Source organism: Electrophorus electricus, chromosome 5 (genome assembly GCF_041902795.1).
Source record: "Electrophorus electricus isolate QZ-2024a chromosome 5, ASM4190279v1, whole genome shotgun sequence".
Classification (NCBI taxonomy): domain Eukaryota; kingdom Metazoa; phylum Chordata; class Actinopteri; order Gymnotiformes; family Gymnotidae; genus Electrophorus; species Electrophorus electricus.
Window position 1 is genome coordinate 11,188,905 of NC_137501.1, and position 18,710 is coordinate 11,207,614.

Sequence of the window (18,710 nt, forward strand, 5' to 3'; positions counted from 1 at the left end):
TGGGGAAGGGAAGCTTATAAAGGGGGTTGGTCATGAGGGGAATGGGAATCAGGTGTCTGCTAGAATTCCGGTGAGCCAGATCGGGAGGGGGGTGTGCAAGTGGGTGTGGCTGTGCGGGGCTGAGGGTTGTTCCTGGGGTTCGTAACAGACGCTGGATCAACCCATAATAAATCTCGCTCTTCTCCGCACATGCATCTGCATCCTCACTGCTCATCGTTCCACAATAACGACGAAAGAAACCACCACTGCACTACTTACAGCTCTAATCATTGCCATAAATACAAATAATAGTCCTCTGGTGGCGGGCAAAAAAAAAAAATCCATAGAACCATCAATGTGAATACTAAAATAGTTCTCAGCATATTACTCTTAGTTTTCTGCTGTTTGCAGGTAATCTTTCCTGCCAAACCTATGGTGACAATTGACCCCATATTTTCATTCTTTTGGGATGCTTATAAAAGTGTCAAACCTCTTGTAATTTATTTGATCAAAGCTTATGTGTACTCTACCCACTAATGATCAACCCACGCTTTCCACAGATTTCCAGCTGGGCCCTTGGTCCCCCCAGTGTAGTCATCTCCCACCTGTTCAGTCAGATACGAAATAACCCCCAAAATAAAATAGGTATTGCATGTATTATTGAGTAGTATTTCTCAACCCAGTCCTTGGGATCCATCAGACATCCCACATTTTCCCTCTATGCCAGCTGCCAACAACATCATCCTAGCTCCTTAACCAAGCCATTAGGAAACTTAATACCTGGAATAGGTGTACTGGGCTGGGTTAGAGTAGAAATGTGGGGCATTTCATGTGTCCTTTGGACTGGGTAACTAAACACTGATCTAGAATACTTAAAAGTTAGAAAACGTATTACAAATGATTTGTTCCATATGATCTATGCTGAATTTAGACTATTTGTAACTAAAGAACCAGATGCCTACATTATGGTCCATCAAAAGGTTACTATGTTTTTTTTTTAACATAATCTTTTTATTAAACAGTTCTGTCTCAAGTGCCCGTGTAGACTGTGCACATAGAGGGAGAAACATTTAAATCCATATTCACATCAAGTTTTGATGTTTTGGTTTAGAAATGTATGGCACTGCCTGTGGTAGACCATTTGGCTTTCATAACTATCTTCAAGTTATGCATGCACCTGGAGATTTGTTACTTCACCTTGTCCCTCTGCTTATCTGCCTCTGCAGGCATGACACGTCTGTCTCGTTGGTGCACCGCATCCTCCACCAGAATGGCATCCTTCCGTCCCAGGGCCATCACTTCCGACACTGAAGACGAGGCTCTCTTAAGCCTCAGCCTTCTCCCCAGACACACGCTGCTCAATCTGTGTTCCCATGCTCAGTTCGGCTCCATTTCAAATAAAAAAAATTGTCCCAAATTAAGGGACCATTGCTGTGTTAGCATTTCTGTGTGAGTGTCCCAGTGGACCTATTTAGACTTGCACAAAATGAAAAAACATAAACAATAAAAAGCTGTTTAACTCAGTGTTTTACCTTTATTTAGTAGTCATAAAATGTTGATGCATCGATCAATGTATAATACTCTTAGTTCTTATATGAATCAATGTGTAATACTTTTTAATAATGATCATATATGAATATCATACCATTTGTATAGTAATGTGTTATGAACAGTGAAAAGGCTGTGATATATGGGATAATTGTTTAAATTGTACCAGCAGTGTGTGTTGATAGGTATAAATGTGAGCTGAGGGTCTCACTTTTTATGATTTCATAAAATATATATTTATTATGGTAGAATATTATGAACCTGTAAGTTACAGAAGCTAATACTTCTTGTGGTTTACTGGAGCATTCTGTTATAGCTTACCAATGATTGCAGAGGTATAGCATGGACAAAGTAATCTGTATATGAATGAATGGTAGAAGTGTGTGCAATGTTTGTAACAGTCCCAACAGGTGTGCAACACCTTCTGCATACATCTCATAATGTATAAGAAACGATATATGATGAAAAGAACAAGCAACACAAGTTCTTTTCTGAAACAGCATAGGGACAAATCCTTTAGGAATGACATTTCAATTTTTTTTTTGTTTGAAGCCAACATTTTAAAGTTTAGTGGGAGGGTTTTGGTGTGTGAAATAATCCAGTAACGAAGACAATAAAGTCCATGTGTTATGTCGCCGTGCTTGGTAACGAGTCTGTAGATCACTTATGGGTTTTGTAGCGTGTGCTGGATTTTAGACATTTTATAATATTAATTTCATAATGTCACGCTGTCTCCCACAGTTTGTAACTCCTGGCTTCCCTGGCACAACCTCATCACCAGATTATTAATGTCACCTGTTTCTAACCATGATAATCCTATTTATTCTCTCTTGTTCCGTGCAGTTTCTGCAAGGCATTGCAGCTGCTATTCTGCATGTACCGAGTGGCTTTCTATGTATTTTCTGACTGCTTGTTACCTACCTGTTTTGTTTCACTTGTGCTTTTGATTTTGCCTGCTCCTTTGATTGTCTTCTGGTTTTGACCCCGGACTGGTTCTTCTCTGAGATTTAGTTTATTCCCCTTGGATTTGCTCACCTAACTGCTCTCGCTTTGACCCTCAACTGTTTGATTATTACGATTGTTGATTACTCTGCTGTGAATAAAAACCCCAGTCAAGTGTCTTCATGTATTCTTTTACACTTACTTTAATTTAACAACTGTAATTAAAATCCATGGTTTGGCCTGTCTGTATTTTATTACCAATAGTCCATTATTATCATGTGTTATCATATTAAATTCATATGGGAAATATATTTTTACCCCAGGATACATTGCTGAATATTTGTATTAAATATTCTCATTTTTGAAACATTTATTTTATAAAATCAAGCTCCTCACTGACTACCTCTGCATCCTGCGAGTCAAAGTCAGTCTCACACACTGTGCTCCAGGACTGAGGGGACTTCCACTTCCACCTCCACTCTCCCAGAGCAGAATCCAGCTCCACCCTGAAGTCTCACAGAGTCTAAGAAAACACAGGCCAAAAAAAACGAGTGAAATGTGAAAATGATAAACTACATCAATTATTCTAAAATGTTGAATCAAATTTCATAAAATAATCAACAACCAAAATATGTGGTGAAAAGGTTTCAACTCTCATCTGAACAGAGTGCAGCAGTGCTGATGTTTAGGAACTTAGAATGGGTGTGATGGATGGGGTGGCACTGTGGTGATTCATTTCCATTACAGTAAAATGTAAACTTTCCCATTTCCCCCATATTCATCCCCAGCTTCACTTCCAGTTGTAACGCTGACTGCATTCTCATAGTCCAGCTGTCTACACAACACCACTGCGGAGAAAGAAATGACTCTCCACTCTCTTCCACCCTCTCTCATATAGAACCTCTAGTCTCCCAGAGCAGCAGCTATCACCAACCACCAGTCTGACCCAGTGAAGAGGAACTGAAGAGGAACAGAGAGCAAGACAAAAATCAATCACATTAATTACATGGATTTTAATTACAGTAGTGAAATTAATCACAATAATTGCAAAACATACAGACATGTTTACAAACATGAGATAATATTCAATAAATACATTTGGCAATGTATCTTGAGGCAAAAATATCTTTCCTTTCTTATGAAATTAATATAACACATGATATTCATCTGTGATAATAGACTGTTGGTAATAAAATACATGGACTCCTGCACTGTACATTCTGTAGATTGTGTACATATATACCCAACCATATACATTGTACATTGTGTATATAATCATAATATACATATATTGTACATACATTGTTAATATATTTTGTACATACATAGAGTATATATATTTATCTTGCATATATACATTTTTCTCTATGCACCCCTGTTTCCTTTCCTCAGTTTGGACAGAGCACTCTCCACAATTTCACTGCGGGTTATACTGTGTATGACTATGTATGTGATGAATAAACCGAACTTGAACTTGAACTTGAACTTGCATGAGAATAGAATACTTCACAAGTATGCTATGGGAACCAGGAGGTTATAAAAGAAACTGAAATGAGGTACAGGTGTAGTCAATCCATATTCAGGTGAGGGTGATCTATGTCTGGGTGGGGAAAGGCTAGTGGGCAGGACTGATGCTGTTACATTAAACTGATAACTATGATTAGTTGAGACATTTTAGGATATAATAAGTGAATCATTTCCATCACACTTATTTCACCTGAGTCTCCCATGTTTCTGAATAAAAGAAAGTCAAAAAACACAATAATATAGAAGAAAACAGTTATACAATTTCCCAAAGGAGCAAAAAAGCACAGTTACGCGTTAAAAACTCCATAAGTTAAAAACTTATGGAGTTCCTCCTCAATTTAAGTGTAGTAGGTTGAGGAAGCTTGTTTCAGTCATTGATGTCTTTGGCAAAATAAATGTAACTAAAATGCTTCCCCCATGGGTCCTAATATCCAAGTTATTTTTTATTTCTAAATAATATGCCTTTGGGAAATTAGCATGATGGAAATTTATAGAATGTTGGAAGGAATTCAGAAATCTTTTACTGCTGAAACAGCAGAAATTATGTAATTTTACACCTATGAAAAAAACTAGGTGTAAAATTACAGAATTTCTGCTGTTTCAGCAGTAAAAGATTTCTGAACTCCTTCCAACATTCTATAAATTTCCATCATGCTAATGTACAGAGGTTTTAGTATGGAGATTGTATCACGATCTATAGGATTAAGTCTAATGGAATACACCAGTTTTGTACAAAATTGGTGAGAAAGAAACTCAATTTCACAGCAATATGGCCAACTACTACTTTCCTCTAACGCGTAACTGAACTCTATGTGTGGAGTAATTTCTCCTTTTGTATCCAAATTAATAGCTGTCTGTTAAACTCATTAATGGGCATGTTTTAAAGTGCCTTCAATATTGCCCTAGTGGTAATCTTTTGAATCTTGTAACCATGTAGCACCATAGGTATAAAATACTAGTCGTGTGGCATCATAACTGGTAGTCAGAAGTCAAGCCGTAATCATCTTAAAAAGATGCGCTTACAAAACTGGCTTGAATCTTTGGCGGAACAGCATCCATTCCCTTCAAATTAGTAGCAGCAAGTTGTCACATTTTAGATCCAACTTAAATTGTAGGACAACCTGTTGAGCTAGATAGTGTTTTAAGCATGTTTCTGTTTTGTAGGAGGATGGTAAGCAGCTGGAAGATTCCATCTGTCATGATAATTTCTAATAAAGAGTCAGAGTCATCCTTACATGTTACAGAGAAGGTTTACTTAGCAGAAGAGAAGAAGCGAAAGCATCAGGAAAGAGATGAGAGCGCGCTCTGCCCGATGTGAGTGAGGCGCGCCTTAAAAGATACAGTAAAAAAAGACTAACTGATTTAGTCTTATCTACTGGCATGTAGCTTCATTAACAGCAACACTTTTGTTCTGTATCAAGGACAAACACCTGCAGACAGCTTCAAGTTCTGAAAATAAGTTTCTATTTACTGGCACATTTAAACACAATTCACAAACTAAGACAGTGCATGTTAAAATCAATCTCTACATATTTGACTCATATATGAATTTATCTACATATTTGACTAATTATATATTAATTTCTTTCACATTCCCCCCCTTCTGCCCCTCCTGAAATACAATGTGTTGAGTTACTGGCAGCACAGGGCTTAGGGTCAGGAGTTGGAACGAAGCTGCCAGGGAGCCATAGTCGTTTGCATACTATGTATCAGTGGAAATGTAACTCCACCTGGATAACACACCTGACAATAATGTCTATGACCAAAGATTTGACACAATGGTATTGCAGGAGGCCAAAATCTAGGTATAACCTGTTTAGGGTAGAACCTTGCCCTTCTTGATGTTTATTGGTGCTTAGAGTGCAGGTATACCCAATATGCACTCTTCCCACCTTACTGGGGCTTAGTGGTACCCAAAGCTAGCTGTTAACAAATACACCCTTATCTACTGTTCTGACTGACTCAGTTCTTCTGATTCGGATTGTTCAGTTGGTTCAGGGACTCTCCCGCACTGACTGGCGTGGACCCACGTTGTTCTTCCTGCTGTCTTCACTGCTGTGTGTGTAGTAAGTAGTACTTGAAATGGTCTGGTCCACCTTGTTCTTTGGAAATGTTTGATTACCACCCAGTCCACAGGTTTCATGTCATGTAGGGGTCCTGCCACTGGGGCTGGTAAAGATGTTTTCACCTGCTTGTGAACAGATTCAAGAGCACAGGACAGGGTTACACAATAATTCAACATTGCATCATCACACATTGATATATCAGATATGGAGGGTTTCACAGGGCCTATGCCGGTGTTAGGTGGCCGTCCGAACAAAATTTCAAATGGTCTTAACTTGTACTCATGCAAATGAGATTACAGATCAGACCAAAACACAACGGGGAGGACCTTAGTCCCTCCTAACCCCGTTTCTGCGCATGCCTTGCTCAGTTTTATTCTTCAAGGTGCCATTTTCCTTCTTTTTTGCTTCTGAACTAGGTGGGTGGTAAGCACAATGCTGTCTTAGATCTATTCACAAGGATTTTTCCACCATTTTTAATGCTTCGCATACAAAAGGTGTACCATTGTCTCTAGATATCTTATTAGGTATACCCCATCTTGGAATGATATCTCTCCAAGGCACTTTTGCCACAGCATCAGTCTTGCTTTGCCGTTGGAAAAATCTTGATCTATTTGAAGAACATATTGACTATCACCAGACAACATTTCTTTCCCTTACTAGGTGTCAGTTCTATAAAGTCCATTTGTAGATGATCAAATGGCTTGTCTGGTATAGGGTGTGCCACCTATTCCACTCTAAAACCCTGTCCTGAATTGTGTTGTGCACAAATTACACATTATTTCCAAAAACTTTTGGAGTAATTACAGAAACCCTTAGTGAACCATCTTTGTCAAGAAGTGTGATGTCTTTCATTCCAGCAGAAGCAGGGAAACAGCATGAGTAACCAAAGGAGTCAAATCATAACATCCTACAGTATCTCTGGAAGCCGCCACTGCCTTTCCTGCTGCAGCCACAGCTCTGAGGCACACCGGAAGACCAGCTGCCAACAGGTCCAACTTGCTTGAAAAGTAGGCTACTGGTCTCAGCCTGTCCCCGTGTTTCTGCAAAAGAATAGAAGTCATACGTCCTTTCTTTTAATCAACAGTTTGTACAAATGGTTCACTAGGATCAGGTAAGCCTAACATAGGAGTTGCCTGCAGAGTTTGTTTTAGTTCTTCAAAAGCTTTACTTGCTTCCTCAGACCAGGTGACTTGTGAGGATGCGCTGAGTAAAGTGCCATGCACCATCTCTCTAATAGGAGCTTCCAGGATGGAGTAGTTAGGAATAAAGGTCCTGCAGTAAGAACACATGCCCAAGAATGATGATACTTGTTTTACTGTGACTGGGAATCTTTTGAATTGCTGACACGTTTACCTTCCCCCGTGATATCGACCTAAAAAATGCACCTCTTGTTCTACAAACTGCAGTTTGGATAGGCTAAGTTTGTGGCCCTCTTTAGCGAAGTGTTGCAACAATGCTACAGTATCATCTTCACACTTCTTTTGTGGGGGAACAGATCATGAGCTCATCCATGTTTTGGAGGGACAGTTACTCTGGCTTTCACTAGTGAGTTAAACACAGGTCTAATGCCTTCAATGGCCTCTGTCTTCAGTGGATAATGGGTTTGTCCTGGCCTAAAATCAGATTTTGGGGAGTTTACTCCTTTGATTAAGCCCACATCACATTTTTCTCGTACCCATACTGATTCTGGAACTTCTCAGAGTCTGGGATGAACTTCAGCTGGTGTGGTTGATTCTGAAACAGAAACAAATACTCCTGTGCTGCGCTTGTCATGAGAGGTTAATACAACGCTGAACTCAACATGTACAAATGAGGCATGACTTTGCTTAAAGTCCCCCAGTGATGCATTATACAATGAGGAGGGTCTTTTGTGGCAACCCAAACACTTCTTGTGTTTGAGCATTTCTGCACCCAACGGGTCACATTCTTCCAGTCCCTATAAGAGAGCTTAGCCAGAGAAATGTGGGGTTTGGAGCCCATTGCATTAAAAAATAAATAAATAAAAAATCATCTTGACAACAGCCATGAGGGGGGATGGTACTCCAACCCCCGGACAGCCTTCAGTGCATACAGCAAGCTGAACCTGTATGGCACAGTAATGGGCAGACCAGAATGTGGTTGTCAATCATTCACTAATGTTGGAGTCTTTAAACCAACCTCTCGTACTTCTCATATTGTGTATCCTGATTAATGTGAGCTAAATGATTTTGCTGGTGTTTTGTGTTACCTCCCCTACTCCCAGCAGAGGGCCCATTGCCATCAGTCTGCTTGATCTTGTGTGGAGACTGGGCTTTCTTCTCCCCCTTTCTTGGAACAGTTCTTAGCAAAATGTTCAAAGCTCCCACAGGTGAAACAGGCCCCTTTCTGTCCACCTGACTTATATCCTCCTCTCCCCCTTCCTTTGTCTCTTCCTCCTTCACCTGAATGTGCAGCCTGGAACGTGATGAGAGTGGCTGCATCAAGATCTTTTTGCTGTTTCTCGTTCCTTTGCTTCTCTTTGCCCTTTAACAATTTCTCAGCATGCACAGCATATTGTTCTTTGTGAGATTAGCAGTTTCCCACAAAATACAGAGTTGCCTCACTGTGCATGCAATATCTTGTTGCAGGCCATTCATGAAGCTATTTCAAAGATGGGCTTCCCACACTCCCGGAGCTGGTTCACCCGCTGCCAGTTCCTCTGGCCTTTCAGTGCCACAGTGTTTCTCGTGCAGCTCTGTAAAGCGTCCAAGATAGCAGGTCACCGTTTCCCCATCTTCTTGCTTGCGCATGCTGATTTTGGTTATACCTATTCTGATTGGGAAAGCTGCTTCCAGCCGCTGGTGAAAAGCTATGATCTCAGTCACATTTTGTCAGCATGGCCCCAGTCTGGATTGGTCATCATATGGTCTTCATGGGGGCAGCCATGTCATACCTTGCTAAAGTCTATGCCCATTTTGGCCATGAGGAGGCGATGGAGTTCATGAGTTGTCAGGTGGAACTCCCTGCAGAAGATTTGTAATTCTTCACCAAACGTTCTTCCTCCCACCTCTTGCAGAGTGGTTGTGCTCTCTTTGATATCGCTCATAGTCCATGGCCTGTGGATAAGAATCACGCCTGACACCTCGATCCTGGGTAGTGAGAATTCTTGGTGGACATGACCTTGTGAATTGGCTCTCATAGGACTACTTAGTATGCACCCTTCATCATGCCTCATCTCCTCTGCATGATAAGCTGTCCCGGAGCAAGTACATGGCGGGGAGAGTGGGGGGTGATCTTTGCAGTCACGAGGTAGAGCTGACACCTGATGTGTAAGGGGGAGGCTCCTGGACTTGGGAAAGGTTAGGATAGAGTGATGGGACTCCTCCTTCAGGTGTTGGTCGGTTCACAGGTGGAAGTGGTTGCACATTGTGGTGACTCTCGTCTCGGCTGTACAGGTGGGGCGGAGTCCAGGTCGGGGTCCCTCTGTAACTTTAAACACTGAGAACACTGTGCCTCCATCTACCATGCCACAATGCCTTCCTGTCTGCTAAAAACACTTTATCTACCCATACTTTCTTCTCCTTTTGTTCTAATTTCAATTTGATTTGTTCTATCTGTCTAGTGCTCAGAGTTCCCTTATTTGGGAATCCACAGTCCTGAACCCACACGTTAAACTGTGCTAAACATTCCTCTCCATAATTGACCTTCATGTACTGAATATTTGGACTGACAAAAGAACACCCTGTTCTCTATCTCATGATGGGGGAGGGGGGGTCCTGACCCTTAACTGGCAGAGTTGGTTCATTGGCCTTTTTCTTTGATTTTTACTATGGATCTGTCCCATCTTCCCACTATCAACAATAGTAATCAATAGTAATAATTAATCATAATTTATTTAAAAAAAAAAAAAAAGACCCCTACAAAATTCAGTTTCTCAGTTCTCAATTATCAGTTCAATTGATGGGTATGTGTTTGACCAGGCTGAGCAGTTTTGTTTTAGTCTATAAACAACTGGCAACATTTCGTGCAAATTCCAGATAAAAATATTGCATTTTAGAGTATGCATTTTTATGAAAATAACAAAACAGTTACAGAAATGTCAGACCACAAATAATGCAAGCTCATATTCATTTATAAACAACATAGTACTAATATTTCATCTTAGGATGAGTCAAGAAATCAATATTTGATGGAATAACCCTGATTTTTAATCACAGCTTTCATGCATCTTGGCATGCTTCCCACCAGACTTTCACATTGCTGTTGGATAACTTCATACCACTCCTGGCACAGAAATTCCTGGAGCTCGGCTTTGTTTGGCTTGCGACTATCCATCTTCCTCTTGATCACATTCTAGAGGTTTTCAGTGGGGTTCAGGTCTGGAGATTGGGCTGACCGTAATAGGGTCTTGATCTGGTGGTCCTTCATCCACACTGATTGACCTGGCTGTGTAATATGGAGCATTGTGGTTTTGAAAAAAAACAATCATCAGAGTTGGGGAACATTGTCAGAGCAGAAGGCAGCAAGTTTTCTTCCAGCACAGTTTTGTAACTGGCTTGACTCATGTGTCCTTCACAAAGACAAATCTGCCCAATTCCAGCCTTGCTGAAACATCCCCAGATCATCACCGATCCCGCATCAAATTTTACAGTGGGTTCCAAACACTCTTGCTTGTAGGCCTCTCCAGGTCTCTGGCTAACCATTACACCACCAGGTGTTGGACAAAGCTGAAAATTGCACTCAGAGAAGATGACCTTACTCCGGTCTTCTACAGTCCAATCCTTACAGTCTTATGCAACTTCAGTCTGGCTCTTCTTTGCTTATCATTGATGAAGGGCTTTTTCTAGCTTTGCACGACTGCAGCCCTGCCTCCAGAAGCCTGTTTCGAACTGTCCTTGCTGTGCAATTCACCCCTGCTGCTGCACGCCATTCTTTTTGTAGGTCACTTGACGTCATCTTACGGTTGTTAAGTGACATTCGAATGAGGTGGCGATCATGGTTGGTAGAGAGTTGTTTTTGATGTCTGCCAGTCTGTAGCTGTTGTCCCATGTGTTTGCTGCTTGACCTTGTTCTTATGAAGTGCAGTTTTTTAAATTTTCAAGATGGAAGCACCCTGACGCTCACTGTATCCCTCTGCCAGTAAAGCTACAATTGAACCACTCTTTTCCGCATTAAGAACTTTTCTTTTCAACTCTTTTGGTATGGCCTGTAGATGTATTTTGACTACACTTAATTTTTAGGTAGTCCTAGCACTGCTTTTCCCATCCAGCTGGTTCTATAACAAGAGAATAATAATGACAGCAGTAGTGGTTTTTAATATTGTTGCTCGTTAGAATAGGATTTTGTTAAGGTGATCACCTATTTAGCATCTCATTAAATAGAATGAGGTGTGCCTGAAGGAATTCAACAAACACTTGAATGGAATGGCTGCTGTACATGTGGAGATGCTGATTTAAGAAAAAAATAGAGTGGTCTGTTACATATGCTCGTCAGACTGTTCCATTGGCACTGCTGCATCTTCACTAAACACAAATACTCGTCAGTATAAGGTTCCTAGTTCACTGCATCCACTAGCTGAACAACTGTGATCGTTATCACAGTACATTGAACACTCACTGACTATCTCTTATAGTCTTTTAAGATTATCTCCTATAATCTTTTGGAATTCTCATAATTCCTTGTTCATTGTCTCAACTCTGACGAACATCTGCAACCACACACTACTATACTCATCACTTCAATATGCCAACTTGTATTTCATCCAATTCAAAATAGAAGATCAATTCTAATTACTACTTTGTCATTCCTTGTTGTTCTTTGTTGTAATTCATGGGGGAACGACAGTCTGCTCCTTGCGTGAAAGTCCGAACTGCCTGCCTCAACGTAGATTTCATGAGCGTCCTCCGGTTCTCCACTAGAGGAAAGCAGAACTCTTGTTGCCCACCCAGGGACACAAATTTGTCATGGTACTCTCTAACAGAGTCAGCATCATCCTTGCGTGTTCAAAGAAGATTTACTTAGCAGAAGAGAAGAGGTGAATGCATAGCAGAAAAATCAGGAAAGCGATGAGAGCACGTACTGCCCGATGTGAGTGAGGCACTCCTTAAAATACATAGTAAAAAAAGACTTGATCTAACTGGTTTAGTCTTATCTACTGGCTTGTAGCTTCACTAACAGTAACACGTTTGTTCTGTATCAAAGACAAACACCTGCAGACAGCTTAAGAGTGCGATTTGAAGTTCGGAAAAGACGTTTCTACTTACTGGCACATTTATACACAATTCACAAACTAAGACAGTACATGTTAATCTCTACATATTCAATCTCAGACTCATTATATATGAATTTCTCCCACAATTTGCAGTGCAACCGTAGTATGTGTGGAGTGTGACTCACACTCCAACTCTGCTAATATGTAAATGTAAAAAAAAAAAAAAATTAGCTCTCTTAGGCTTTATGTGTTCTTATATGTATTCTTTAGAAAAGCCCTTCTTTCGCCACTTTTAGATCAAGCACTCATACTTAAACACAAATGCATTTCCATAGCGATGACTTCTAGGAAATGTAATTGAAGTCCAACAGAAAGGCATGCTTTATCCTATTTTATACAAAGCAGAATTGATTTGCAGATCGATGCCTACTGTGTTTTCCAGTGTAAGCTCATGTTCTCCAGTGGTCAATGCAGGAATATGGTTGAATATTTTCATGAATGGTATGCATATACGTGAATGCTTGATTTGTGTTTGCCATAAGCAACATGACACGATTCTAAAGATGCGTTTGCCAAACTACTGTATTCCCCAACTAATACATATATGTAGTCCTATCTAACAAATATTTCATAGATATAAAGAATAACAGCAAAACCTAGTGGAACCTACACAAAGGTGACTGGCACAAGAGGAGTGAAAAACATCACATTATTCTTAAGCCTCATTCTTTCTGGATTTATAGAGGAGTCACAGGTGAACAGCCTCCACCAGAAAACATGACATCCATCTTGTTAGAAAGAACAAACACAAAGGTGCTTGACATGAGTAGAAGTGAAATTTGAAATTAAACTGCTTTTAAACTTGTTATATGTGCAGCATGTTCAGATGGTAACACTACAAGTTTGCTGTATATGACCTTTGTCTTTTTTCTTTTTCTTATCTTTTATTCTCTTCCCTTAGATGTAGAGTTTTGCTGATGTTACATTATGGCCTGATTAAGAAGATGTTGTCCTTCACAGTCAAACATTTCATCATACTACGCTTGGGTGCTGTGTGTGCGCTTTGTGTTGAGCAAAACTTGGCAGGCCACTGGAGGTGTGGACCGGGAAGGAGAGTGAGCTGAATTTGAACCCAGTGATGAGTCCCTGTCAGGCCTGCACAGCTGTCTGTAACCCTGTTCCTCATCTATCACTCTGCAAGGCAGATGAGCCAGCGCTGTAGAAGTTGAGCTGCATACCCACATCCACATATCTGTTATGTACATTCAAGTGCTTTACAGAGACAGTGTGCTGCAAATACAGTAGTTTTCAAAGTCTAAAACAGATTGCATAAATTCAATAGGCATTTAACCAACCTTCTAAAATGCACTTAGGTCCCTAACGTTTAATTTACTATTATTTTTAGGGGGTCATCATCCAATTGTAGTACAAACCATTTATGTTTTTCCTGAACTAGGACTCAGAAGTTAGGGTTATTAGGGTTGTATAATTTGTCCAGGATTTGTCCGTCAATATAACCGTGGTCGTTGGTAGCAGAGAAGCACCTGGTGTCGTTTGAAATCTGGGGATCTGAATTTTAAGGCTGTACAGTTTCAGGGGAATTGGACGTGGCATGGCCGAGAAATAAGTATTTAAAGTCGAATTACCCTTTACCGTTATATTGCATGTGTGTGTGTGAAACGCGCTATGGAATCCATTTCTTTAATATCTCCAGGGTCCCTGGGAGGAGAGATTCGAGGGTGGGCTCGTTGGAAAGGTCTGAATATAAACACTTAGTTTTCCCACTACCATTTTTAAATGTGGTGAGAAAATTATGCGCCAGTCATGTTTGAGGCTTAATTTGAGATGATGTGGCCATGTCATAGTGAACACGCTCCAGAGCACCTTGGGACTCCGGGGGGTAAGTATTGGAGAACTGGTGCTGTATACCAAGTTCACGTGTGTAACGTTGAGCGGTAAGGAAACGGACGCGTGCAGAGAATAGCAAGATTTTTTAGGGGCAAATTCAGATTCAGAGTCATCGGAGCAGTCCAGGGCCATTTTACCGATACGGAGATTACGGGGATACATGATAAAGAAACAAAAGCACACAAAGACAAACAAGGGAAGCAGACTACAACATAGGCTAAGAAACACGAAGGCTTGGAGAAACACGAAGGCACCGAGTACAAACTTATGGGCACAGGCTTTCAAACACATCAATATCAGAAAACAGACTTTCAAACATCCAAACAACCACATAAATGCAATGAACCACCAAAACACAGGGCATCAGACAGGGCTTAAATACAACTCAACAAGGTAGAAACGAGGGATAGGTGTGAGAAATCAAACGAGGGGCGGAGAAAACGAAACTAGGGCAAGTAACTAAAATACACAAGACAGGGAAAATAAGGAAGCTAGGAGGGACTAACCGTGACAACGTGTCACCTAGGAGAACAGGTGTGATGTAAAGTTTGGGCAATGAGAAGGTAGTGCAGAACTTAATTATAGCTCTGCTTACTGTTTTGGATTTTAGGGATGGATGGCAGCACACATTATAGTCAATATGTAGCAATTGCCAGAATTGGAATTTAGCAAAGGGCCCACACAATCAACCCACACCCTTTCAAAGGGCTCACCACCTGCAGGAATGGGGCACAGAGGAACGGACAGAATGACATGATTTGGTTTGCCAGCCAACTAGCAAGTGTGGCATGAACGGCAGTGTCCAGCATCACTCCTAATCGATGGCCAAAAGAAATATTATAGAATTTGTTGAGTAGTTTTTCTGATACCTAGGTGTCCAGACAGGGGATGGTCATGGGCTAGTGATAATGTGTGATCGGTATGACACGGGAACAACTACCTGGGCTACAGAGTTACTCCTCATTGGAATCACTGACCCCATGTCCTTAATAAAACACAATCTCAAATAAAATATATGCTCCGATAACCTTTCAGTTTGTTTTCTCTGCCAACTAACTTAAAGCAATGTGTCAGGGATTCATCAGATGTCTGAGCAGCAGGTAAGTCAGGCCGACTCATCAGATCAGGTAATGGGGGTGGGCACAACATCAGGCACACAAATGGACACAGCTACTTCCAGATAATCCATTATCTTCCCCATAAACGTGTGAGATAGAGACAACACCTAACCTATGTGCTTGAGCACAGGTTAGCACACAAACAGGAAAGTGATTTAAAACTAAATTCCATACATAGTTGATGGTGAACAGCCACAAAAACCATAATGTGTCAAGAAGAGTGTAATAAATCAAGCCACAGGGACATTCACTGTCAAGGAACATCAGGATGTTTTACAGCGCAAGTGAGCTTTAAGGGTCTGACTCAGGGGCCCAACAGAAATAACCTGCCAATCGTGGGACTTGAACTAGCAACCTTCTGATTACTACTCAAGTACCTTAACCACTGACTGCCACTGTTAGAAGTGGTAAGACAGATCATCCTGTTGATGGCTAAAGTAATCAGACAACTAATTCATTTTGTTTAATCAAACCTTGTCCATCTTACCCTAGAAAATCCTATTTTGGCTTTTGGACAATGGGAAAAAGGCACAATGAGTAGGACAATGAATCACTGTATCTGCTTACATTAAAACACACTCACGTCAGTTACAACATGTTCCAACAGCCCGTTCCTGAGAGCCATAACAAAAGAATCTCCATTCTCCTATTTGACCCCTCAATTTTCTGCTTGATGTCTGTTTAATTTATCAGAATGTTGCCTTAATCTCTCTGGAGAGAGAAGTGATCTACAACATTACAACAGGCAATAAACAAATATCACAAACAAACATTTTATTTGCCAACATATTAAAATAATGTCATTCTTTGTTCAGATTCTAAAGCACTCCAGAAAGTGAAAGTCAAGGCTGCTATGAACATTACACACACATACAGTCTAAAGTTTAAATGATGTGGCAATTTTGTACACGTGCCATTTTAAACTGCCTTAGTTCACATTTCTCTCTATGACAAATGACTGCAGCATGCAGTGCCTGCAGGACCCCGAAGATATTAAAGGAACTGATTCCATAGCACATCTCACACACACAAACAAGCAATATAAGGGTAATTCAACTTTAAATGCATATTTCTCAGCCATGCTACGTCCAATTCCCCTGAAACCATACAGCCTTAAAATTCAGATACCCAGATTTTGAATGACACCAGGCGCTTCTAGGCTACTAACGACCGCAGATATATTAACAGACAAATCCTGGATAAATTATACAACCCTACTAACCCTAACTTCTGAGCCCTAGTTCAGGAAAAACATTCTTGGTTTATACCACAATTGGATGGTGACCCCCTAAAAATAGTAGTCAATTAAATGTTAGGGACCTAAGTGCATTTTAGAAGGTTGGTTAAATGCCTATTGAATTTACATAATCTACTGTTTTAGACATTTATTTCTGTCCAGAGTTGCATTAATTTTTCCCCAAAATCTTGTATTGATGGGAGATTTGGACCACTGCGCAAAGTCTTCTCCAGCACATCCCAAAGATTTTCAATGGGGTTCAGATCTGGACTCTGTGGTGGCCAGTCCATCTGTGAAAATGATGTCTCATGCTCCCTGAACCACTCTTTCACAGATGAATGCCGATGAATCCTGGCATTGTCATCTTGGAATATGCCTGTGCCATCAGGGAAGAAAAAATCCATTGATGGAATAACCTCATTCTTTGGGCACATAACGTTGCCGAACCTAGACCTGACCAACTGCAGCAACCCCAGATCATAGCACTGCCCCCACAGGCTTGTACGGTAGGCACTAGGCATGATGGGTGCATCACTTCAGCCACCTCTCTTCCTACCCTGATGCGCCCATCACTCTGGAACAAGGTAAATCTGGACTCATCAGACCGCATGACCTTCTTCCATTGCTCCAGATTCCAATCTTTATGCTCCCTAGCAAATTGAAGCCGTTTTTGCCCGTTAGCCTCACTGACAAGTTGTTTTCTTAAAGCTACACAGCTGTTTAGTCCCAATCCCTTGAGTTCCCTTTGCATTGCATTTGCGTGTGGAAATGCTCTTACTTTCACTATTAAACATGTCCCTGAGTTCTGCTGTTGTTTTGTCTACGACTTGATTTCACCACAAATTAAAGTGATTGCCGATCACGATCATTCAAGATTTTTTTCCTACGACATTCCTGCCTCAGAGATTATGTTTCCCCACTGTCCTTCCACTTTTTAATAATGCGTTGGACAGTTCTTAACCCGATTTTAGTAGTTTCAGCAATCTGCTTAGATGTTTTCTTTGCTTGATGTATGCCAATAATTTGACCCTTTTGAAACAGATTAACATCTTTTCCACAACCACAAGATGTGTCTTTTGACATGGTTGTTTAACAAATAAGAAGCTACTCACTGCATCAGTTAGGGTTAAATAACTTGTTACCAGCTGAAACATAATCACCCATGCAGTAATTATCCAATGGGAGGCTCTTACTTATTTGCTTAGTTAAATCCAGGTGGTGACTTTCTTTTGGCCAGGCAGTGTAATATCTCAGGAATGGTAGCACCTAGAATCAAGTGTTTTTTGCATTAGAAAGCTCTCAATCTCCTCTGCACTCATTCCTATAGAGAACAAAGAGGGAGGTCACCAAGAATGGAAAAAGTATGAATGAAATAGACTCCTCCATAGCTAACAAACAGATTAGTGGACGGAACGCTGATGGTAGAAGCCTGGCTGTTCTGGGACCTTGTGGAAGGTGAGGAGACAGTCTGCCACTAGTGTACCCCGCCATGGGTCCAAAGCATTAGAAGCTTGATATCTTTCTGAAAAATTACATTGGAATTGTAGAAAAGCTCTCCACCTCAGAGGAGGGTATCTAGTGTTTAAAAGGCCGAAACATGCAATGATTCTGTGGTACACTGCTGACGATGTGTCCTACAAATTCTCCATACACTAACTAGAATGATCCCTTTACCCAAACCCCTAAGCACAATAATGTGATCCCCTAAGACACAATTCTCTACCTCCCATTAAGGCAGCCACACATGTAGTGAGACACACCTGCCAAACCCCTTATTTTGGGGGAGAAAAACAAAAGAGCTATATAGGGTAGTACACTTCTCCGCATAATACTCCACTCTGAAGCCCTCAAATGGATAACCCACTCCATCTCTAGGCATCTCTATCCCTAACCCTGACTTTGTGACCCTAACTCTGACCCTGTCCCTAACCCTAAACATCTTATGCCCCTAGCCCTGACCATAACCCTGACTATAGCCCTGACCCTAACCATCTCATGCCCCCACCGCTAACCTTAACCAGGCCCTAACCATAAACCTAAAACCATTTCCCACCTATAACCCTGTAACCTAAACCAACTCCTAAATCACAGACACCCCCATCCCCATCCCCCAAAATTTAACCAACCACCCATCCTCAGGCCCTAAAACCTAACCACCTACAACCGAACACAATGCTCACCTCTGCCCTAATACCTTAACCCTCTCCCACCTACCA